Below are 16979 nucleotides of genomic sequence, written 5' to 3' on the forward strand. Positions count from 1 at the left end.
TACACAATGCAGATGTTCTTCACCACTGGTTGGAGTTTACACGAATCCTAGCAATAAATAGTTGTTTTTGTCTTTGGAGTAATGCCTTCTGCTCCTCCAGTTGATAAAACACTGGTGTCGTCACATCTGTCACTAATCAGGAAATTCTTCGTACTGCAGTCAAGTCTTCCTTGCAATGTCTGAAAAATTATAAGGTGTAAAATAGACGATCCAAAGCTTGCACTGTGCACAACAGTTAAGGATAGAGTGACAGTGCAGCAGACAATGGGTGATTCCGCCGATGGCAGACGTCGCCCACCTTGCTCAATGATTTAAAACTTTGCTAAATATATGACCACAGCTTCACTGCCATTGAAAGCATCTGGCGGAACACCAAAGCCAAGTGATATTCAATCCAGGTGAACAGCACCTTCCTTGTCGAAGAAAATGAGAAACGTAATTGTTTGTTACTAAGAATGTTTTTTAATACACTGCACCCCCCCCCCTCCCCCCTGCATACCATTTGCCTCCTCCCTCCTCCTCCTCCTCCTCCTCCTCCTCCTCCTCCTCCCGGGTGGGGTTGCACCTTATAGCTTGAGGACCACCGATCACTGATACAGACAGTCATTTTTCCCTCACTCCATTTGCAAGTGATATAAGAAAGGGAGTGACTAGTAGTGGTACAAGGTACCATCCACCACACACCCTTTGGTGGCTTGTGGAATATGTACTGCATGTAGATGAACAGTTTTACTCAAACAGACAAAAATGTTAATAATAATTTGTAAGTGACAGGGACTCTCTTCTGTAAGTATTAGTCTGAATTGTGGAAAGAATGGAATAATGGGGATGATAAACACTGCAGAAAAGAAGCGAATAGAAGATTTTGAAATGTGGTCTAACATTAGAATGCCGAAGAACAGTAGGGCTGATTGGATAAATAATGATACCATACTGACTCAAGACAGGGAGAAGAGATCTAATTTGTACAGCTTAATAAAATGAAGAGACAGTTTATAGGACACTTAATAGCATTTTCTATCAGGAATTAAAAGTTTACAATTTGTCCAAGGAAACGGAAAAGAAATACTTCCAAGTGTTGTTGTTCATGTACATCACAAGGGTTGGATGGACGAGGCTGGTATGAAATTATGGATTAACATAGTGTAGGATAGAATGAATGGTGCTTTATTGAAGAAGAGTTCTCTTCTTGTGCTACTTTAGTTTAGCAGTACTTTGAAAAATTCTGTGAAAGAGAAACTGAGACAGGGAAATACAGAGCTTGCTGTTATTCCAGAAGGAATTACTTCACAATAGCAACCTCTCAAGGTCTCAATAAATAAACCATTTAAAGTGTTTATGAGAGAGGTATGGAACAAATGGATGATGGATGAAACTAACACAAATCTGCGTCGAAGGGAACTTTAAAACAACCTACAATCAAACAAACACATCAGTGGATAAAACAGTTGTGGTCTAGAGTGAAAGAAGATATTATTGTTAAATCTTTCAGGAAGTGTGGCATACTTAATGCTCTACATGGCAGTCAAGACCATCTTATATATGAAGAGGAGAACAGTGATGATGTCGAGGAAGAGGTGGTAGTAGTAGTACAGATGACAATATTCAAGGGTTTCGAAAGTCAATTCAGTTTTATAAACCAAGAATATGTTTTAGTGTGGCTTTGCAATCTCTTCGTAAAAATGTTATTTTTTTAAAAACCGCTTAAAAATTACGGTGCATCTTGTAGTCGGTAGCACCTTATAGTCTGTAAAATGGTACTACAATAGGAGTTATGATCATTACTTAGTAAGTGCAATCTCCTATTTATTTTAAATATCTCTTTTGTTCCTTTTGGGTCATTCCATGCCAAACTGAGCCTGATGCTTATTTTTTGAAAAAATTCCAAATTTAACAATCTTATAGTTTTTCGAATCTACAAGAGTTGAATTTTACTGTTCTGAAAAAATTATAAAAATTACATAATTAGCTGAGGAAATATAGTTAAACAAAGGCGATTCTACAGATGAGGATAGAAAACAAAAGGTTTGCTTTTTTGTGTTGGTAGCTGTTTAAATTTGGGTTGCACCGACTGTTGATGTTTTAATTGTTAAATTTCAAGAGCTGAATCTGATCTTTCTGACAAACTTCAGTTTTTAAAGAATGTAAGTTATTAAGTATGCAGCTAATTCACAAAAGTTACTATGTATTTAGTGTCCCATCCCTGACAAAAAACATGAAAAAGTTTACCTTCTAACTCAGCAATTATAGTAATTCTATATATTTTAGGTTTGGAGTAAGAAAAACAAATAAAAACATCCAAAGAATCATAAGGCACCTTCTAAGTTGTAAATGATCATTTATAAATGTTAAAAGAAATTGTGTCCCACCCGTGACAGTTTTTTGGATGTTACTCAAATCTAAACCATTTAACACTTCTTGTTACTGTTAAGTTCAATGGATTGATATAAAAAGTGCTTTGATAGTTTACACTACATAAAAACTTACTATTTATTCAGAAAATGGGGAAAACAACAACAGCAAAGCGTATGAGAAAACTTCGAGAAAAACTGAAGAAAGATACCAGCAAGTACAACGTCCATAAAGAAAAAGAAAGAGAGTGGGATAAAAGAAGAAGGGAAAATATGAAGATGAAGGTATCCTCCAGTGAAAAATCTTTATTGGAATACTGAAAGAAGGAAGCTGGAAGAAAAAGGAAGTACAGACTTAAACCAAAATCCGTATTAACTGAAGATCAGTCTGAGACCGGTATTTCCCAGTTAGGATCATATAAATGTCCTCAGTCCCTTGGCAAAGCTGTTTCTCAGGTCAAGAAGGTGCTTCCTTCAAGCCCCTCAAAAAATCAGCGGTAATGAAAAAGCTAGTAAGTGAAAGCGTACCTAAAAAGGTAGTAAAGCAGATTTTCCCAGTAGTGAAGAAAAGTCTCAAACTTACAGAATCTGCTCAAAATACAAAAAATTTTCACAAATGATGAAATCAGCAAGCAAACACCTGGTATAAAGGATGTAAAGTCTATTGTAGACCATGAAACTGGGAAAAGAGCTTGCAGAAACGTCACAAGAATATGACAGTTAACAAAGCATTTTTTTCTTTTTAAGCAAGACAATGCAGATATTGATATCTAGATTTCAAAATCCTACGAGTTGCGGCCTAAAAATGTTGTTCTAATGTCTCAAATGCCTCACAATGTATGGGTGAGCAGATATCATCATTGAAGCCGCTCACAAAAATAGCAAGTTTCCCTGCTACTCATACTCACCTTATGAACCATGTTTGCTGTGACGTAGAATGTCAAATATGCATGACAAGTCAAAGCAAGAAATGCATCATGAATTTGCACATATTAATAGATGGAAAGTTTGATTTGTGTGACATAATATCTTGGAGAAAATAGACCAAACATGAGTGTCACCCTAAACAGACTACTATCAGTGGAACACTTTGTGAAGCTCTCCCTGAACTTCGGTCTCAACTAAAAACATTCAAGGAGAACTTCTTTGTCAAAAGGATGCAATCTGGAGCTTTCAAGACTGTGAAAGCATCAGTTAGTGATGATGAAGTGATATTGCAAATAGATTTTGCAGAAAACTATGAAGCACTGGCACAAGATGAGATACAAAGTGCCCACTGGGGTCATACACAGATTACAGTGATCACTATTTGTGTTTGGATGAAAACAGGGCTACAGTCATTTGGAATTGTGAGTGATGAACTGTGTCATAACAAGTACTCAGTTTATGCATGTTTGAAGATTATAATAAGTAAGTTGAAACAAGAGCTTTCCAATTTGACCTCGATACGAATTTTTTCTAATGGTTGTGCAGGTCAATTTAAGAACACATGCACCATTTCTAACCTCTGCTACATGATGCAAGACTTTGGAGTGTCTGGAGAATGGTTTTTCTTTGCAAACATCACATGGGAAAGGTGCAGTGGATGGCATTGGAGGTGTAAGAAAAAGGACTGTTTGAAATAATAAAGTTGAGCTAAGAAAAGTCATCATCAGCAATGCACAGGAATTTTTAGGCTGTGCCAAATTATCTGTTTCTGGAATAAACTTTCTTCTTCTGACAAAAGATTCTATTGATGAAAACAGAGACCTTCCGGATGGACGCTGGAAAGCTGTTAAAAAAAATAAAAGATATTCACAGCAAGCATTACTTCAATTGTTACAATACCTGTATGAGGTAGAACTTTCCTAAAATCAGATTTAGATAAAGTGGAGATTTTTCCACTTTCACCCAACATATATTCAATAATCTACAAAATTCTGAGATGAGTAATGAGGAATCATATCCTGATGTCCTGTTAACACCCAATTCCCAAGAAGTTACAGGTTCAGAACCAGCTGTAAAACAAATAATGCCAGGAACATTTATTTTAGTTGAGTTCCAAACTGCAAGAAAGAAATCTACTACATATAGATATGCTGAAATTGCACAGAGAAGTGTAGAAGACAGTGGGGAAATACAGATTATGTGTATGCGATCTGTTGGGGACTCCGCAAAGGTACTCAAAGCTGACGAGCAGGATGTATCCTACATAGAGTTTAAATAAGTCTTGCTATTCTCCCAAATCCAAATGTCAAACATGTTAGGGATACCTTATATTACGAGTTTCCTGGCAATTTAGACATTTTTGAAAGTGGGCGAGAGGTCAAGTGTATATTTTTTCGAAGTGGTCCATTCTTCAAGTGAAATAATTAAGTACTCAGAACTGTAAACTAATGCTACATCAAAATTTATATTATTTATAGGCAACAAAAATGTTCTACAAAATGATTAAAACTTAAAGCACCCTCTAAATATATGTTACCTACTGATTCATAGCTAATTGAAATAATAAAATCAGTTTAAAAAAATAATAATAATAAAAAAAACAGATTGTACTTCACATGAGTCCTACCCATGACAATTCCTTGTCCCACCCGTGACAGTCTTTGATTGCAATTATTGTAAGTAAATATCACTAATCTAATATTTATTGATATTGTGTCATGTAGAGAATTGCTTTATTAATGTGAATTCATATTTTCAAAAGAAAATAAGTGCATAAATCACAGATTTCTTCTAAAATGTTGGTGGTTATTCGAGGCTACGTCTATTTGCTGTCCTACCTGTGACAAAGTGTTAAAGATGAATAACAGCTCAGTTTGTAAACTTCTGACATTCAGATTTAGAGGGAAGGTAAAACAATTATTTGTATGGCAACCAGTCAATCTTTACTTTATTTCTATTTATATTTTATGTTATATCAGCATCTGACTGTTGGAAAACGTAATGCAACTGTCCCACCCGTGACAATGGAATCCCCCTTTTCTGACAAAGTGAGCATATTCATATGTCTGTATATATGACTCCTTATTTCCTTGTATCCAATGAGCTGACCATGTTGTTGTTGTGGTCTTCAGTTCTGAGACTGGTTTGATGCAGCTCTCCATGCTACTCTATCTTGTGCAAGCTTCTTCATCTCCCAGTACTTACTGCAACCTACATCCTTCTGAATCTGCTTAGCGTACTCATCTCGTGGTCTCCCTCTACGATTTTTACCCTCCACGCTGCCCTCCAATACTAAATTTGTGATCCCTTGATGCCTCAGAACATGTCCTACCAACCGATCTCTTCTTCTAGTCAAGTTGTGCCACAAACTTCTCTTCTCCCCAATCTTATTCGATACCTCCTCATTAGTTACATGATCTACCCTTCTAATCTTAAGCATTCTTCTGTAGCACCACATTTCGAAAGCTTCTATTCTCTTCTTGTCCAAACTAGTTATCGTCCATGTTTCACTTCCATACATGGCTACACTCCATACAAATACGTTCAGAAATGACTTCCCCACACTTAAATCTATACTCGATTTTAACAAATTTCTCTTCTTCAGAAACGCTTTCCTTGCCATTGCCATATCCTCTCTACTTCGACCATAGTCAATTATTTTACTCCCCAAATAGCAAAACTCCTTTACTACTATAAGTAGCTCATTTCCTAATCTTATTCCCTCAGCATCACCCGACTTAATTCGACTACATTCCATTATCCTCGTTTTGCTTTTGTTGATGTTCATCTTATATCTCCCTTTCAAGACACTATCCATTCCGTTCAACTGCTCTTCCAAGTCCTTTGCTGTCTCCGACACAATTACGATGTCATCGGCGAACCTCAACATTTTTATTTCTTCTCCATGGATTTTAATACCTACTCCGAATTTTTCTTTTGTTTCCTTCACTGCTTGCTCAATATACAGATTGAATAACATCGGGGAGAGAGTACAACCCTGTCTCACTCCTTTCCCAACCACTGCTTCCCTTTCATGCCCCTCGACTCTTATTACTGCCATCTGGTTTCTGTACAAATTGTAAATAGCCTTTCGCTCCCTGTATTTTACCCCTGCTACCTTCAGAATTTGAAAGAGAGTATTCCAATCAACATTGTCAAAAGCTTTCTCTAAGTCTACAAATGCTAGAAACGTAGGTTTGCCCTTCCTTAATCTGGCTTCTAAGGTAAGTCGTAGGGTCAGTATTGCCTCACGTGTTCCAACATTTCTACGGAATCCAAACTGATCTTCCCCGAGGTCGGCTTCTACTAGTTTTTCCATTCGTCTGTAAAGAATTCGCGTTAGTATTTTGCAGCTGTGACTTATTAAACTGATTGTTTGTTAATTTTCACATCTGTCAACACCTGCTTTCTTTGGGATTGGAATTATTATATTCTTTTTGAAGTCTGAGGGTATTTCACCTGTCTCCTACATCTTGCTCACCAGATGGTAGAGTTTTGTCAGGACTGGCTCTCCCAAGGCCGTCAGTAGTTCCAATGGAATGTTGTCTACTCCGGGGGCCTTGTTTCGACCCAGGTCGAACTGACCATACATCACTGAAAAATGATCCTTGGACGAAAAACTATTGACGTATTCCTGAAACATCAAGCAATAGTTGTGATGCAACTGTAGTATCGATTTAGAATAAAAAAAGACTGCACCAGTTGCCATTTGTTTTGAGTACCACAAGCAGTTTCTGTTGTGTTCTCTCAGGGTGCTTAATGTATAACCACGGGAAAATGACCTGTTTGACTGAAATTGGTCGTGGGATTTTAAACTAAAATAACAGCGCAACCTGTGCTGTCATTTTATTTCAAAAAGTTGATTAGGTAATGGTTAGGGAATAAAAATGCACATGGAAACCAAGGCTCGAATGCTATAAGCAGGTTCAAATTGTTGTAGGTTGCAGTAATTATGAGGGAATGAGGCGTGCACTGGATAGACTAACGTGGGGAGCTGCAGCTAGTCAGGATTCAGACCAACAAGACTGTGCTGCAGATTACATTTACAAGACTAAATCCATACAAATATTATAAATTCAAAAGTGACTCTGTATGTTACATTTTCACACCTGCACTGCTGAAGATACTGACGGAAATTGGTGTCAGATAGCGTGAAGCTTGATGGAGGTAGGCTGCTTTACGAAGTATGTAGTACAAGGCATTTATTGACTTGAAGAGCAATACACAAATTAAGGAAAAATATTTACTCTCTAAAAAAGCTATTTACTCTTTTGCTTTTGAACTTTATCATATTTGTGAAAATTATTTTATTGGTTGATTTGTTCTATGTAATATGATTCAACAAAATCGATATAATGCTTATTCGACTCTCAACGTATTTAATCCATATTATCATACCAATACTCTAACGTTTTCAGGACGACCAGAGACTGTACGGTACTTGGGTGCCAGACTCCAGATGGTGAAATACATGTGTCTCTAGAATTCACTCCGAAATTCTCAAGGCACTACAATACCACTATTTTTAATTATGAAAGAAATTAACTTAGTTTTATTTTCATGACTCAACAGCTGAACTGATTCTGATGGTATTTGGCATGGAGATAGTCTGAAACCTAACTAAGACCATAGACTACTTCAGGAAATTGTATCTTTTTGAGTATTACTAACATTTTAAATATGGTATACGTGAGTGGCATCAGGATGACACTCGCTCGCTGGTCAGAGAATCTTAGTGTATACAGATTATTGTGTGACAGCGCAAATTCCATATCATTGTGCAACTGGTTCACGATACTGGGTTCCTACACCACCTGCAACAGCTGGACAATTTTGGTGGAGATACAACCGTAAAATCGGGCGGTCAGCTCGAAAACCACATTTAAAACTGTTACTATAAGTCCCGCAAACTTAAGTCACTTTTCGCACGTAGTTCTAAGAGTGCTCAGATGGCCTTAAGTGCTACAGTGACATTAGAACAGTCACGAACCCGTCACATCTTAGACGCTAAGTGTTGTACATCTGTTACAGACTCCAAAAAAAGAAACTTAAAGGCTCATGATGGCAGCATCATTTAAAGGCTGTACGGCAGAGAGGGGGATGGATCATTTATGTGAGCATGTGGGCACTATAAAGCATTATAATGGAAGGGAGAAACGGTTGGTATGTGTTGCCCTTGTGGCAAACACTCACTTTCAGTACTATGTGAGCCAGAGAAAACACTAAAAATTCTATTTTTGCACGAATGTAATGAATTGAGGCATTTTTAACTATAATTATACAATATAATGTATGCATTCAGATACATAATGGTGGTGCATACATTTTTTATACATATATTTCTCCACCGCTATCTATACAGACGTACTGTAAAATTACTCTTCATCTTCTTACATCTTCATTTATATTCTGCAAAGCCACCCAACGGTGTGTGGCGGAGGGCACTTTACGTGCCACTGTCATTACCTCCCTTTCCTGTTCCAGTCGCGTATGGTTCGCGGGAAGAACGACTGTCTGAAAGCCTCCGTGCGCGCTCGAATCTCTCTAATTTTACATTTATGATCTCCTCGGGAGGTATAAGTAGGGGGAAGCAATATATTCGATACCTCATCCAGAAACGCACCCTCTCGAAATGTGGCGAGCAAGCTACACTGCGATGCAGAGCGCCTCTCTCGCAGAGTCTGCCACTCGAGTTTGCTAAACATCTCCGTAACGCTATGACGGTTACCAAATAACCCTGTGACGAAACGCGCCGCTCTTCTTTGGGTCTTCTCTACCTCCTCCGTCAACCCGCTCTGGTACGGATCCCACACTGATGAGCAATACTCAAGTATAGGTCGAACGAATGTTTTGTAAGCCACCTCCTTTGTTGATGGACTACATTTTCTAAGGACTCTCCCAATGAATCTCAACCTGGTACCCGCCTTACCAACAATTAATTTTATATGATCATTCCACTTCAAATCGTTCCGCACGCACATTCCCACATATTTTACAGAAGTAACTACTACCAGTGTTTGTTTCTCTATCATATAATCATACAATAAAGGATCCTTCTTTCTATGTATGTGCAATACATTACATTTGTCTATGTTAAGGGTCAATTGCCACTCCCTGCACCAAGTGCTTATCCGCTGCAGACCTTCCTGCATTTCGCTACAATTTTCTAATGCTGCAACTTCTCTGTATACTACAGCATCATCCGCGAAAAGCCGCACGGAACTTCCGACACTATCTACTAGGTCATTTATATATATATTGTGAAAATTAATGGTCCCATAACACTCCCCTGTGGCATGCCAGAGGTTGCTTTAACGTCTGTAGACGTCTCTCCATTGATAACAACATGCTGTGTTCTGTTTGCTAAAAATTCTTCAATCCAGCCACACAGCTGGTCTGACATTCCATAGGCTCTTACTTTGTTTATCAGGCGACAGTGCGGAACTGTATCGAACGCCTTCTGGAAGTCAATGAAAATAGCATCTACCTGGGAGCCTGTATCTAATATTTTCTGGGTCTCATGAACAAATAAAGCGAGTTGGGTCTCACACGATCGCTGTTTCCGGAATCCATGTTGATTCCTACACAGTAGATTCTGGGTTTCCAAAAACGACATGATACTCGAACAAAAAACATGTTCTAAAATTCTACAACAGATCGACGTCAGAGATACAGATCTATAGTTTTGTGCATCTGCTCGACAACCCTTCTTGAAGACTGGGACTACTTGTGCTTTTTTCCAATCATTTGGAACCTTCCGTTCCTCTAGAGACTTGCGGTACACAGCTGTTAGAAGGGGCAAGTTCTTTCGCGTCGAATCAAATTGGTATCCCGTCAGGTCCAGTGGACTTTCCTCTGTTGAGCGATTCCAGTTGCTTTTCTATTCCTTGGACACTTATTTCGATGTCAGCCATTTTTTCATTTGTGCGAGGATTTAGAGAAGGAACTGCAGTGCGGTCTTCTTCTGTGAAACAGCTTTGGAAAAAGGTGTTTAGTATTTCAGCTTTACGCGTGTCATCCTCTGTTTCAATGCCATCATCATCCCGGAGTGTCTGGATATGCTGTTTCGAGCCACTTACTGATTTAACGTAAGACCAGAACTTACTAGGATTTTCTGTCAAGTCGGTACATAGAATTTTACTTTCGAATTCACTGAACGCTTCACGCATAGCCCTCCTTACGCTACCTTTGACATCGTTTAGCTTCTGTTTGTCTGAGAGGTTTTGGCTGCGTTTAAACATGGAGTGAAGCCCTCTTTGCTTTCGCAGTAGTTTCCTAACTTTGTTGTTGAACCACGGTGGGTTTTTCCCACCCCTCAGTTTTACTCGGCACATACCTGTCTAAAATGCATTTTACAATTGCCTTAAACTTTTTCCATAAACACTCAACATTGTCAGTGTCGAAACAGAAATTTTCGTTTTGATCTGTTAGGTAGTCTGAAATCTGCCTTCTATTACTCTTGCTAAACAGATAAACCTTCCTCCCTTTTTTTATATTCCTATTCACTTCCATATTCAGGGACGCTGCAACGGCCTTATGATCACCGATTCCCTGTTCTGCGCTTACAGGGTCGAAAAGTTCGGGTCTGTTTGTTATCAGTAGGTCCAAGATGTTATCTCCACGGGTCGGTTCTCTGTTTAATTGCTCGAGGTAATTTTCAGATAGTGCACTCAGTACAATGTCACTCGATGTTCTGTCCCTACCACCCGTCCTAAACATCTGAGTGTGCCAGTCTATATCTGGTAAATTGAAATCTCCACCTAAGACTATAATATGCTGAGAAAATTTATGTGAAATGTATTCCAAATTTTCTCTCAGTTGTTCTGCCACTAATGCTGCTGAGTCGGGAGGTCTGTAAAAGGAGCCAATTATTAACCAAGCTCGGTTGTTGAGTGCAACCTCCACCCATAATACTTCACAGGAACCATCCACTTCCACTTCACTACAGGACAAACCACTACCAACAGCGGCAAACACGCCACCACCGGTTGTATGCAATCTATCCTTTCTAAACACCATCTGCGCCTCTGTAAAAACTTCGGTTGAATCCATCTCCGGCTTCAGTCAGCTTTCTGTACCTATAACGATTTCAGCTTTGGTGCTTTCTATCAGCGCTTGAAGTTCCGGTACTTTACCAATGCAGCTTCGGCAGTTTACAATTACAATACCGATTGCTGCTTGGTCCCTGCATGTCCTGACTTTTCCCCGCACCCTTTGAGGCTGTGCCCTTTCTGTACTTGCCCGAGGCCATCTAACCTAAAAAACTGCCCAGTCCACGCCACACAACCCCTGCTACCCGTGCAGTCGCCTCCTGACCTATCCAGCAGAATGCGAAACCCCACCACCCTATGGTGCAAGTCAAGTTGCTTACTCACCATCACACATCATAACAAAACTACTAATATGTGAGCAAAGCAGCAGTTAGTTTATCGTATTAATTACACTGGTCATCAGCCTGTACATGTCAAATTTCACTGGTGGTCTAAGCAAGGTGACAAATTTGGTTGCGCCCTGTGTAGTCAAGATGCACTTGTTACATGAACGAGGCATCTAGGATGCAGAATCACATGGTATTTCAAGGGTACTACACCATGTGAAAAATATCTACAATTTAAATTCTCCGCACAGAGGTGCTGGGAAAGAAGCTGGAATTGTGATGTGTGACAGGACACACAAATTAAAGTAAATGGATTGGAAGAAGACAGTCACTTCCACCTCCAGCATCTTTTAACCAATGAGGTTAAGTGCTCTCAACACCTAGAAATGGTATGTTGTGCTTGTGGAGCAAACAAATCAATAGGTCATATTTGTATACCACGTACTTTGTTGCTGAGAGGGCAGCCCATGGTTTGGCAGAAGACCTGCACTCTATTTTGTGCAACAAAATATTGTGAAGTACCTTTCACATTTCCGCACAAAATCGTATTTCATGGAAACTGTAGGGGGAGTATGTTTAAATTCTGTAATATGCTGACGTTTGCTTCCATGTTTGAAACATTTTCCATTTTGGAGAGCTTCATACATTTTACACTACATTTTTTTACCACAGTTTGTGTGGATGCACTATTTTTTTACTGAGTATTAATATTTTTCACACACATTGCCTTTCAATTTATTTACTTTTGTCATGTGGTCATTTAGCCTACATATGCATTTATGATCATGAGTATCATTAGTGCATGCTGACACAATAACAACAGCAAATATATTGCCACTGATAGCGCAGATGCTGACTGGCACATAGGCCTTTCTCAAAAACAAACACACACACACACACTCACACACACACACACACACACACACACACACACACACACACACACAGAGAGAGAGAGAGAGAGAGAGAGAGAGAGAGAGAGAGAGAGAGAGTCTCTGACAGCTGAAGCAAGAGACTGTGGTCGTGTGTGTGTAAATTGTGTTTGTGTGTGTATGTTGACCATTTTCAACAAAGGCCTTCCTGACTGAACGCTCACTTTTTGTTGGGCCTATCTGTGATTCAGCATCTTCGCTATATGATGAGTAGCAACTATCCTTTTCATAACATTGTTACACTCGATCATGGAATTTCCATTGTTCCTAAAAACAATATTTTTTCTGAATTAAAGACGTCCTATAATGAATGATATTACACATAGACATACGAGGGTGGTTTGAAAAGTTCTTGGAATGGAATAGAAAAAAAGGACTTACATCACTGAAACTTTTTTTTATTTTTCAATGTAGTCTCCTTGTAGATTAATACACTCGGTCCATCAATGTTCCAGTGCCTTGATCCCATCTCAAAAATGAGTATCCTACAGGTCTGAAAAATAGTTGTCAACTCCGGCTATCAATTCTTCGTCTGAAGTGAATCTTTGTCCACAAAGAAAAATTTTCAGTTTTGGGAAGAGATGGAAGTCTGACAGAGCCATATCAGGTGAATAAGGTGGGTGTGGCAACAATTCATACCATAGTTCATGTAATTTTGCCATGGCGACAGCACATGTTTTTGATCCAGCGTCCAGAGTTGTGGCACCCATCTTGCAGATAATATTTTTTCATTTCTAATTCTTCAGGTAAAATTTGATATACCATTTCAGATGACATCTGGCAAGCACGGGCAATTTCACACACTTTCAATCGGCAATCCTTCATGGCCATTTTGTGCACTTTTGCAATGATTTCTGGAGTAGTGACACATCTTGGCCAATTTCTGTGTGGATCATCTTCCAAACTCTCCCGACCAAATTTCAATTCATTTGTCCACTTGGCAACAGTTTAAAATGAAGGAGCAGAGTCTCCAGTGTATTCTGGAAATCTGCATGAATGTCTTTTGCTTTCATACCTTTCTTTACGAAGTACTTAATCACTGCGCGAATCTCAATTTTTTCCATCTTCGCAAATCACTACATGGGAACAACAACAGTGCCACATCACTGCCACAGTTCTCTTCCAAGAGCACTGGCGTGACACGTTTTTACAGGTAACAGTTCAATAAATATCACATGAACAAACCACCCTCGTACAAATACAGCTTTTAAAGCTCAAAATAATGAGTTGTAAAATTTTGAAGATCACCAATAATAAAATACCGAGTATACTCATGCACTCAACTTTCACTAAAAAACCCTGAAACTTATAGTCATTTTTTTGTTTCCATGTAGCTATGAAGTCTAATCAAGTATTTCAAAACAGTTTTCCATTAACATAGATCTTGGAGAAGCTGGATGGAGAGCAGTGGATTACCACTGGCAAGCACTTATCACTCAACCGATGAACAATCGTCACTTTCAGTTTCTATGAAGTAACATCACATTCTTCTTCACTTTCTGGGCTGTGAAACTAAATTCCAAACTCAGGATCACTACAGCCACCCTTTTTCCGAAGCACTGCCTAAACCACAATACAGGAGAGAGAGTCTTAAAAGTGCGAGTTTTGTTGCTGAGTATCTAAAGCTGCACACTGTGAAGACGATATCTAGTGGCAACCACCTCAACCAAAATGCGACAGCAAGGCTACAGATGTACAGCAGACACTCACTTAACAATCATTTCCCATGATGCGCAATTCACACAACGAGCAAAACAAATTGTAAAAAAATGACTTGCTTTAGGAGTGATGTTTCACACAGCGAGTGATAACGATTTAATGTGTCATCACCAGGCATTGTGTGTGTCAGGGAAAACGTTCAACAATACAAACACCTTTCATTGTCGGCAGCAGCATATTAACAATGTCTTTAGTATGTACTGCAGTCTGGGTTTAGTACTCTTTCTGGTACCATCTTAGTGCAGCTTGTGATCACAAATTTTGCTAAACTTTTGTTCAAACAGTGTTTTTATGTGTGCAAATTTTAATTGCCTTTGTAGAAATATCCCCAAAGATAAAGCCGCAAGAAGACGACCATAAGAGAAAGAAAATGACCTTAGAAATGAAAGGAAAAATCACTGAAAAACAAGAAAGTGGTGCGAGCATTGCTGATTTAGCATACACATACAATCATCTACATCAACTATTTGCACTATCCTCAAGAACAAGGAGAAGATTAAGAAGATAATGCTTCAAAAGGAGTGACGAGAGTATCTAAACAACGGTTTCTAGTTCTGTCCAATGTTGAAGGTTGGTCCTTATATGAATAAATGAAAAACAATTGCAAGGCGAACACTATAACAGACAACATTGTTTATGAGAAGGTGAGAATGATTTTCGCTGACCTCGTTAAGGTGACACCAGGATCATCAGTGGCTGAAGAAGTGTTTAAGGGAAGTCGTGGATTGTTTGAGAATTTAAGAGGAGAACCAGCATCCACAGCATTGTGAGGGACAGTGAAGCAGCCAGCACCAACACGAAGGCAGCCGAGAACTTCATCAGCAACTTCAAGATGCTCGTATATTCTGAGGGTTATCTGCCGCAACAGGTTTTTAATTGTGACAAAGTGGATCTTTTATGGAAAAAGATGTTACAGCATACCTTCACAACGGCAGAGGAGAATGCATTGATTGGCCACAAGCCATTCAAAGACTGTCTCACACTGCTGTTCTGTACCAATTCAAGTGGCGATTTGAAAATTAAACCATTGATTGTTTACCATTTGGAAATTCCACAAGCATTCGAGCAGTGTTAAGTCCAGGTTAAATGTGATGTGGAGATTCAACAACAAGGCTTGGGTGACCATTGACCTTTTTCGTGATTGGATCAATCAACTGTTTGATCCTTCAGTGAAAAAATATTTGATTCAGACGAATCTGCCACTCCATGTCTTGCTTGTTATGACAATGCTCCTGCCCAATCTTCAGCCCTACAAGACCACCTCCTCGAAGAATTTCAATTCCTCAAGATCAAATTTCTGCCTCCCGGCACAATTCCGTTACTCCAGCCTATGGACTAGCAGATTATTTCTAACTTTAAGAAGGTCTAGTTTAAAGATTCTTCAAGCTCTGCTTTGAGTTCACTGAAGCTATCACTCCCACTTTCAGAGAGTTTTGGAAATACCACTTCAACATCATTGTGTGCGTCAAGATGACTGAAAAGGCATGGGAAAGTAGTTACCGAGAAAACTCACTTGTGCTTGGAAGACGCTTTGGCTAGAGTGTGTTGTCGAATGTGACTCTGAGGTATTTGAGTCAGTACCTGTGGAGCCTCTAGTCAACAAGATTGTGTCTTTCACTAAGAGCATGGCACTAGAAATGGATAACAATGATATCAATGAGCTTGTGGAAGATCACAGCCAAGAAATGACGACCAAAGAGCTTACAGAGCTGCAGTGTGTTAGACAGCAGGAAACTGTGGAGAGGGTTTCTTTGGAAGAAGGGGGGGGGGGGGGGGGGAAGGGGGGAGGAGGGGGAGAGTGAGGCAGTGGCAGTAACAGAAAACCAGCAATCTTCTGGCACAGTAAGATAAATGCTGAAAGCATGGAGATCGATTGCACTGTAGATTGAAAACCATCACTCCAATAAAGCATGCTACAAATTTATCTGTCTCATTTTTGTCGAGTGTTGAAGTGTCGGCAGAAACCAATTACTATAGATAGCACCCTAGTAAAAAGACTTACTTATGTATCATGAATAACAAAGTACATAATACTACATGTATAATTTTCTATGACTAAATGGCATGAATAAGATGAAACTTTTTGTACTTTTTCTACATGGAACACACTATCGTATTTTACATTAATTTATATGGGATAAATTGTTTTGCTTAATGAGTGTTTCTCACAATGAGTAAGATTCTGGAATGAATTATGTGAGGTTCCACTGCAGAACCAAATGCACTCTAGTGGCCGAACACTTGACTATCAATGCTGAAATGGATATAAGCGGCATTTTATTTTTTCAGTGGTCTGTTCTGAAGTTGTCCGAGTGTACTCGGGAATTCGAGCTTCTGTCAAAATAATAAAAATGAGATAACTCAGGGTTTTAAGTTGAGGCATTAATATATCTCATTATATTTCAACTGGGCACCTTCCAGTCATCTTCAGGTGAGCCATCGAAGACTGACGAAGGCTTTGATGGCTCATCTAAAAACGGCTGGCAGATGCCCAGTTGAAATATTGTAGTATGTAATAAACAACAACCAGCTGCAAGTCTGAAATTTGTTTGAACAAGAATTTGTTGTTGCATGCACTCAATAGTGATACGATTTCAAACAAGCCAAGCACCTTTTGATATTCAGCACGAGTCTCAAATGTAGCATTTCACATAAACTTAAGTTCATAACTAA

The 16979-nt window shown here is 39.1% G+C and overlaps 1 protein-coding gene across 2 annotated transcripts in view; it reads right to left on the reverse strand.

Moving 5' to 3' along the window:
• The window catches only part of LOC126291896 (mitochondrial import inner membrane translocase subunit TIM44), a 68521-nt gene that overhangs the window by 45075 nt on the left and 6467 nt on the right, over positions 1-16979 (reverse strand). The window lies entirely within an intron of this gene.

The sequence above is a fragment of the Schistocerca gregaria genome, chromosome 9 (assembly GCF_023897955.1).
Source record: "Schistocerca gregaria isolate iqSchGreg1 chromosome 9, iqSchGreg1.2, whole genome shotgun sequence".
In the NCBI taxonomy this organism is placed as follows: Eukaryota; Metazoa; Arthropoda; class Insecta; order Orthoptera; family Acrididae; genus Schistocerca; species Schistocerca gregaria.